This window comes from Capsicum annuum, unplaced genomic scaffold, assembly GCF_002878395.1.
Source record: "Capsicum annuum cultivar UCD-10X-F1 unplaced genomic scaffold, UCD10Xv1.1 ctg2833, whole genome shotgun sequence".
Taxonomy (NCBI): domain Eukaryota; kingdom Viridiplantae; phylum Streptophyta; class Magnoliopsida; order Solanales; family Solanaceae; genus Capsicum; species Capsicum annuum.
The window spans coordinates 1,008,872-1,018,294 of NW_025834755.1; the positions used below are offsets into that span (position 1 = coordinate 1,008,872).

Here is a 9,423-nt window from a genome sequence, read left to right on the forward strand (position 1 = left end):
CCCCTGAATTACGGTATATGGTTCATCTTAGTTATATAAGATGTATCATGATCTTAAGAAAATTTATTAGTGGAATAACATGAAGCGGGATGTGGCCAACTTTGTGGCTAAATGTATGGTGTATTAGCAAGTGAAGGTGGAGCACATAATATCCGATGGGTTGTCTCAAGAAATTGAGTTGACGATTTTAAAATGGGAGATAATTAATATGGATTTTATTACCGATCTATTGCCATCTCAAAACCAGTTTGATTACATTTGGGTCATTATGGATAGGATGACCAAGTCAACGCACTTTTTGTCGATAAGGACTAATTATTTTTCTGATGATTATGCGAAGTTGTTTCTTGAAAAGATTGTTAGATTGCACAGATCTCCAGTGTCCATTTCGGATAGAGGTATGCAATTATCATCCCATTTTTGGAAATATTTTATGAGAGGTTTGGGGACTAAGGTGAGCCTTAGTATTGTTTTTCACCGTCAAATAGATGGACAAGTGGAGAGAATGATTTAGACCTTGGAGAACATGTTTCGAGATTGTGTGATCAATTTTAGTGGTAGATGGGCAACCATTTGCCTCTCATTCAGTTTGCATATAACAACAATTACCATTCTAGGATTGGTATGGCTTCGTTTGAGGCATTATATGGTAGGAGGTGTAGATCTCCTATTGGATGGTTTGAAGTTTGTGAGGTTGAGATGTTTGGCCCGGACTTGGTTCACTAAGTGATTGAAAAGGTTAAGATGATTTGGGATAGTCTTAATACCACCTAAATTTGCCAAAAGTCCTATGCACACATGCGGTGAATAGAGTTGGAGTTTAATGTTGGCAATTGGGTGTTCTTGAAGGTGTCTTCCATGAAGGGAGTGATTCGGTTTGGAAAGAAGGGGAAGCTTAGTCCCGATATGTTGGCTCGTATTTGGTTTTGGGAATGGTTGGTAATGTTGATTATGAGTTAGAGTTGCCCTCTAGTATGAATTCCATTCACCCGGTGTTCCATGTGTCCATGCTACGAAAATGCATGGGTGATCCTTCGTTGGTAGTTCCCTTAGAGAACATTGGTGAATTGGATTCTTTGGCCTATGAGGAGGTCCCGGTGAGGATCTTCGATTGACAAATCCGACGGATGCAGATGAAAGACGTGGCCTCGGTAAAGGTTCTACGGGCCGAACCAAAAGTTTGAGGAACATACTTGGGAAGCTGAGGAGGACATGAACTCCAAGTATCCATTCTTGTTCACCGATTCTGACATTCGTACTTAAGGTATGTGTAATTCCTTACCATTTTATTTTCTATCTTTGATTAAAGGAACATTATAAATTCCTTGGTTTCTTTGTTTTCTGTCTTAAAGGTAAGAGTAGTGATGTTTGAGGTCTGGTCATGCTAGTAAATGGCTTGTTTTGTTATTTGAGAACAAATGATCCTAAGGGGATGAATGTAATATCTCAGGTTTTTGTTCCTTGAAAAATTTTAAACCTTTGCCCTTACTGTCTGGACTATGACTCAACTCTATGAGTCGTGGACTCGAGTCATAATATGGTCTGTATAATAGTAGCTAAGTTTTGCTCTTAGTACGAGTGGCTCACTATGGGTCTTAAGGACTCGTTATAATTTGTAATGTCCAAATCGTAGGATGTCTTGTGTCCCCCCAGTTTGGTTCTGCTTTGGTTATAACTTAGTCCCTATGAGTCGTAGGGTCAAATAACAAGTCGTTTGATCCGATTCATAAGGACAAAAATCAATGGGGTCTTGGAAACTGTTCTGGTTACGACTCATAGAGATGAGTCATAAGGTGTGGTTACGGGTTGATGGTGGACTCGTAGCCAAGGGTGATAGTGATACTTTTTCAACTTTTAAGTTGAAGGCACTTTTGGACATTTCCCACATTAACCCCTTATAAACCATGACTTAAAACCATCTTTGGGACTTCATTACCACATTATTCCCAATCAAACACTCTCAAATTCTCTCAAACTCTCCCTTTAAGTCAAGGCTAGGGTTTCATAGGAAGTGATCATCTAGGGTCCTAAGGGTGCTATCTCATCCGAATTTTATGGTATTCTAGGTATGTTACTCTTCTCCTATACTTTTATTTTCTGGATGACATGGTTGGATACTGCTTACATGGTTTTATTGTTGGGATTTGAATTATGGCTTGACGATTTTGGATAAAAATTTGTTTAAATACTTCTTCTATGATATTTATTAAATTGTTTTGCTTAAATTGATGGTTGGTAAATGCTTTGGGTTCATGTGAATGGTGGATGGACATGGGTACAATGGAATCCCTAAATTGATAAATCATGGAAATAGGGGTACAAAGGAATCCCCAAATTCATTGGTTTGGTATGGAAATAGGTAACAACCTCAATCCACTTGCATAATTGGTTTTAGAATATGAATTATTATTTGGTTTGATTTATTTCCTTACATTAATGCATGGCATAATTGGTTAATTGGATGATAATGGTCGTGAAAACCTTGTGGGGTACATGGAAACCCCCCAAGTGATTTTTATAATGGAGTCTGCAGGGTACACGAGAATCCCTAAGGGTTGGCTTAATGATAATGCTTGTAAGCTATAGTCGGTATGACGATACCACTTAATAATTCCTTAATAATTGACTCCTGCAAATGGTGGTAGGATTATGTGTTAAATGTTTTAATTGGGCAATAATGGTATTGTGTTAGCTAGCCGTAAAGGTGTGAGTCTGAAGGACTAATACTGGAAACTCATGTTTGCCGACATGAGGGTTGGTCTTGATGACCATGCGCTTGTGGGGCACAAGGGAATACCCTAAGTGTATACACATACATATGTATCATGGAGGGTTAAGGGTACAAAGGAATCCCAGGCTATCTATGATATCTCCAGTTAGTGCGGCTAACTCCCATGGGCCCCTTCAGGAGGTAACACTGATCCATATAGCCCGTGGGTGGATTTATGGCGGTAATGCTTCATAACCCAATTTAAGGTTTTCGAAGTTCATGCTAAGACTTGTTTCCTAATCTGACACGTGATATTATGTATACATATATGTACTTCATATGATATGATATATGTACATATATGATATGAAGTACATATATGTACTTCATATGATATGGTACATTGGATGTTGTACTGGTTTTGAATTGTTATCATGGCATTATTTTGTTCCTCTATCGCTAAGTTTCATGCTTGAACTCCAAATGCTAAATGTATTCAGATACTGTATCCCTACGCGATTCAGGAACTGGCCATGCTTCCACATCTCCTGCTCAGTGACTAGGATTCGGGATCAGCGAGTGAGTCAGATTGAAGTGGTGAGCTTTAATACTTCGGAAGACCCCCATTTTGTGCTATGGTTTACTTTATTTTTTGACTACTCCTTTGGATTTGGTTTTGACTATTGTTGGGGGCATGTCCCGACAGTTCTTTGACTTTCATTTTGTAGAGGCTTTGTTGGACTACTATGGATTAGGGTTATGTTGGTCAGATATTTTGGTCGGTTCTCGATCGATAGACTATAGATATAACTTAATTAGATTTGAGATTACACTTACGTTATCGTGTTATATGTACGTTATCGTGTTATATGTTCATAGTTCATATAACATTAAGGATGTCATGTTGGTTTAGTTAGGTAAAGGGGGTGATCTTCGGTCCACGTGGGACTTGAGATACTCGTCATGGCCAGGCCCTGGTTCGGTAATGACACATAGAAGAATATATTACTCATGGACCTTAAACACCCTGTGCCACTACCTAGGCTAAAGTTTGTGTCTTATATCTAACCTTAAACTGCTCGAAGTACCCGACAACACCCTTGTCTATGACCTACCCTTTATTAAAACTCAAAATCATAACCGTAGTTTCTTGCAGGACTAGCATAACCAAAAATCTAGTTGGAACTTGGGCTAGCCCAAGATTCTCCATCTGAGGTGGTAGATCATCTACCATTATTTTTAGATTAGGTGATGGCTCGCTAGCTTGTCCTCGAGGAAGTGTTGTAGCTCATGGTCGACCTCGTCCTCCACGTCGATCTCTGTCCTAACCCTATTTTGGGGACCTAGCTACAAGCACGGGAGCCTCATCCTTGCTTGTTTTGGATCTTATCCTAACCACATGCAAAATATTGAAACAATATTTAGAAGCCAGTAGGAGTAAGAACATATGATTAGGAATCAAATGATAGAATTTTTCCAATGAATGCCCTATAGCCTCTTGATGTTGGGTGTATTTGTGCACTCTAGTGTGGTTATCCTAGATTAATAAGCATTATTTTGAGGATAATTCATATACGTTACGTGTTGATAATTATATAAATGTGCATCTAAGTGTCTAAGTCTGTACTTGCAATGTTTAAATATGTTTTCACATGAGTTTGGGTTCAAATTGAGCATTTAAAAGTCTAGAGGAGAAAACTAGTGTTCTATGCTTGAGTTACTAGTTCATCGTTGTGAATATGTGTTGTTTTGAGCTTTAATTTGGGGTGTATAATGTTATAGGTGGCGTGGTAAGATGATTATGATGATACATGAAGGATGTAAAATCATCAAATCAAGTGGGGATATCATAAAAGACTTGGAGTGGTCCAACGGAAGCACAAATCCCAACAAGACGTACTTAGGATGCTTGGGAGCTCAAGACCGCATCGCGGTGGGTGGTAAAATGACAATGTCTACATTCCAGTAGAGCAACGTGATTTCACCGCATCACAAGTTAATAGCGATTTAATAACATAGTATGATTGTTCGAAGTGCTTTAACCCTGGGCTTTACTTTATTGATTGTCTCAAGACCTTTATTTTACACATTTTTTACTTTGCCTTGCAATTTACAATTATTCCAAACTCTCTTTTGGTTACTCTTGCATCAATTGAATCTAAATTACGAACTGAAATCAAATTGTTGGTAGAACAAGTCCCTATGGGATCGATATTCGGCTTTCTTATAGGCCACTATATTACTTGGTAGACCACGTACACTTGCGTGTGCACTGTTACCACTCAAAGATAGGATACGAATATCATTCTATTGATCTATTGGACTCTACTAGGATCTTGGTCCTGTACCAGTAAGACCAGTAAATCTAAAGCTCTAATGCCACATTATCAGAACCCAAAATTGGGCCACGATGGAACCTATTATAATGCTTCAATAGGTAAGCCGAAACCCAAGACATATAGTAAAAGTAACAACTAATATAAATAAGAAGGAAGCTAAATGAGAAAAATAGGGCATTGTTTATAGATATATACATAAAAGGTACAAAATATAGAAATTTAGGCCCTATAGAAATGAATGGAAGACAAAATATATAGGATACCCAACCCTGGACCTATAGTTACAAGTAAATGAGCAATTAAGTACAAGAGTAGATACTTATCTGATACAAATATATCTAAAATATACAACTTATAGATAGTAATTTAAAAAATGAAGTGGGAAATTGTCCGAATGATAAGATCTCATAGTAAGTTTGATCATAGGTAACTTTAGATGAATATGATCGACAAGGCTGATTCGGACTAGGATCTACATCAGAAAATGATGTAGACGTGTAGAATGAGCACCAAAACATAAGGTAATTAGTAAGCATCAAAGGATGATGGAGCTCAAAAGACAATATATAGTATAAATGGCATAAAAAGGAAACTATGCATCAAAACCAAACCTAGAAATCTCAAATATAATAGGGATACAGTCAAAATAGTAATACTAGTACAAGCTACATAAGTGTAAAATGAAAAATGTCGTGCATATGTGATTATGCAATGTAGTATGTAGTAAATACAATAAAACCCAAAATGTTACATCGATCCATGCAAAATCACACCTAAACGTGACAATAAAGTAGGTGTAAAAATTGACCAAAATCTTACCTTAGACTGAATAACATCAACGAACCAAAATCTCATCCCTGACCAGGTTCAAAGGTGACACAATCCTTTCAAAATTGAAATCAGTAATAAAAGTGGTACGATCCCTTCGAAGCTCTAACCAGTGATAAAAAATACGACAAGTTTAGTTTATAAGCCCAAAAATCAGTATATTCCCTCAGAATCTTACCATAATTTGTGTATAAGATATTACCCATATCAACAGTAGTATATGTGTATATATAAATGTTATTAAATAAGGTAAAACAAGCCTTCATGCTATAATCATACTAACCTAGAGCCCAACCAGTCCAAATTCACTACCTTAGGCCTATAATCTCATAATAGAAGGAAGTGATATAAAGGAGAACCAATTAGAGAAAACTACTCTACTCTAAATTCCCACCCCAACCAATACTAGGGATATCCAATCGAAGCCTATAAATAAGAAAGTAACCTATACTATGGCTCGTACAAGAGTTACTACTCTAAGGTCTACAAAATAGGCCTACGAAATCAGGAAAAATGAGATAAATTAGTCCTAACCTATCAATACTATAACCATCACGCTACTTTTAAAATATATTATCAAATTAAACCAAGTCTAAAGTGAGGAAAGCTGTAACCTACCTTAAGGCCGACTGACAAAAGACCAAACCATTATGCAAAATCTTTTCCCTTCTATAAAGCCTCCGAATGCTTCCACACTACCAAAAATATAACCTACTTATTAAGATGAAAATACTGTATCCATACCACAGGTTTATAATACAGGCTAAAAATTAGATCACGAGTTGACCCTCAGGGCCTATTTATGAAAAATGAAATTCTTAACTCAATTACCCTTTATTGAAGGTAAGAAACCCATGCCCAAAATTTGGGTGAAGATTGAATTTTGATTCGAACCTCAATTCATCCAAATAGATAACTTTGATTTGAAGGATAAACCAAGAACCAAAGACCTATTCCATAATTTAGTAACGGGAATTTCACCAGGAGGAGTTAGGACTTACCAAATGTAGAAATATCTAAAAATGGTAAATCAAACCCTAAATCGAGCTCCCTTATACTTAACATAAAATGGAATAAATAAGGAAAATGGGCCCTTAAAATACCAAATGATTGTCGCTTTTGGGGAAGTTTAACCACAGAAGTAATATCACTTTAGCGATGGATCTTTTGTGGAAGTGAAAGCTGCTAAGGAGGTGAGTCACTTTCAAAGAGGTGGAAATACCGCTAAAACGATTCCATAAAAGTAGAAAAAGTCCCACTGCATGAAAGTTTCATGACCTAATTTCTCAGGTTATGATGGCTCCTACTATAATCCATCAGTAGGAAAGCCAAACCCGTAATCCAGAACGGCTAGTAACAGACCCAAAGAGCTAAAGAAAAGAATGCAAAATAGAAGTAATAAAAGATTAAATACATAATATAGTCCCAAAACCTGGTTGTATCAGTATAAGAACTTCCAACATAAGAAGGATAAAAAAGAGGTGGCAAATAAATATATAGATACAACCATCTCTGAATACAACATAGAGACTAGTCTAGTACATAAGAGTGAGGAAAGTAATACTCTAAATGTTAGGAGCTCACTCTATGTCTCCGAACCATGGCTGCTCCGCACGATGCACACATTGACGATGATAACACGTACTATAATCTGTAAGCTGCAGAAGTGTAGTATGAGTACCAAACACATGGTACTCAGTAGACAACCACCAACTGAGCTCCAAAGAAAATGCAGATACATATAACATTTAAATAGAATAAAAACTACAACCCAAATGTCCAACAACCGCATAAGCAAGATAATGAAATAATAAGGATAAACTATTCTATTCATGTTCAAGAGACTAACATGATAAGGATAATAAAATATCAAGTATAAGCTATCCTATTCCAGCCATACTTATGAATCTCTAAACTATACCATATATCCCTTGTCAATATACAAATAATGGGCGAAAGAAGGATACAAAGTAGTATGCAAGGACAAGGAAAGAATATACAATATCAATAAATAAAGAAAGGCTTATACGATAATGACATAGCTACATTAGCTATATATATAAACTAGATCAACTCATAGTATAGCCTACATCATCAGACTAGCATTTTAAGACCTCATAATCATAGTAAGAGCTAGTACTAGAATACTCAGGGTTTCTAATCCATATGTCTAATCATAAAATAATTAGGTATAATAATGAAATTTAAAGATAGAAGTTCCAGAATCTTACCTCGAATCTCGATACCGAATCAATAACGAATTTGTCATAAACTAGCCATAACAATGATCATTACAATGATAATAACAATGTCAATAATAACACGAGTAACCAATTAGTCTAGACAAACAAATACCTAGCCAAGCCTATCACGTACCACCACCACCCTAGGCTCATAAGGTTCAATTATCATACAACACACGACAAGGCATAGTTATCACCCATACCTATGCAACCACCCATGGGATGATAGATATAGACGCATATTGGTGATAGGCAAAGTGCATACAAGAATGCATACAATGTATATAATCAATATCAAAATAATTCCCCAAACTCAAACTAATATTATGTATCTAGTCAATACCCAAAATTTAATCGATCATAAATATCATTAAGACTCAGAATTAAATCAGTCATAAATATCATCAAGACTCAAAATTAAACCGGTCATAAATATAATCAATATCCTCAAAATCATCAACATTGTCTAAATCATCAGCACATTCACACACACACACATACACACATATATTTATAACATTAATATTGTAATCTGCCATAGAATTATTATCTGTAATTTATATCATTAATACAATATCTTCCCCATGCTATACTAGAGATATATGTATGTAGATATAATAGGTGCACGGACTCAAGCCGTGGCTAAAAAGAGTGTAAATTTGTATATCCATTGCCGGAGTGAATTTCAAGACTAAATCATCATAAAAGTGTAGAAAGGATTGAAATATCTCACGACCAGAGTAATTAGTAGTATCAAATCATAGACCAGAATCTATGTCAGTCAAATCTTTACAACATCATAATTAATCTCTTTTATTGTAACTCCCCGAATCTGGTACCTGGAATGCTACATGTGCTCATGACATCGAAGGACTACAAGCTAACCCATGACTGATATCTGTACCTGTTTACTACATGATATACTATATAAATGCGAAAACATGAACTAAAAGGCCATAAGGTTTAAATCTGTAACATAACTAATAAATCATAACATATATGGGGTATAAATACCCAAAACAAAACTAAAATAACATGATAGTCTGGAAAGCCTATAACTGACTAAACTGTCTAAATAAGGAGTTGATGGGACATGTCCCCAACTAACTCCGATTACTGAAATAACTAAGTACTGAGATAATGAAATAACAAATTATATCATCCTCAGAGGATGAGGACTCATTGCTGACTGACTGCTGATATCTGGAATCTACTGATGCTCTGGAGCTCGTGTCTCTGAACCTATGGTATAAGACACCATAATGCAAATGCGTCAGTACTTTGAATGTACTGGTATGTATGT

At 36.2% G+C, this 9,423-nt stretch overlaps 1 long non-coding RNA gene across 1 annotated transcript; it reads left to right on the forward strand.

The window, feature by feature from the left end:
- The first annotated feature begins 2,848 nt into the window (after positions 1-2,848).
- Positions 2,849-4,900, forward strand: LOC107854407. The gene is made up of 2 exons (XR_007049481.1): positions 2,849-3,307; positions 4,493-4,900. It is a non-coding gene; the product is annotated as an uncharacterized LOC107854407 (long non-coding RNA).
- Positions 4,901-9,423: the final 4,523 nt, after the last annotated feature.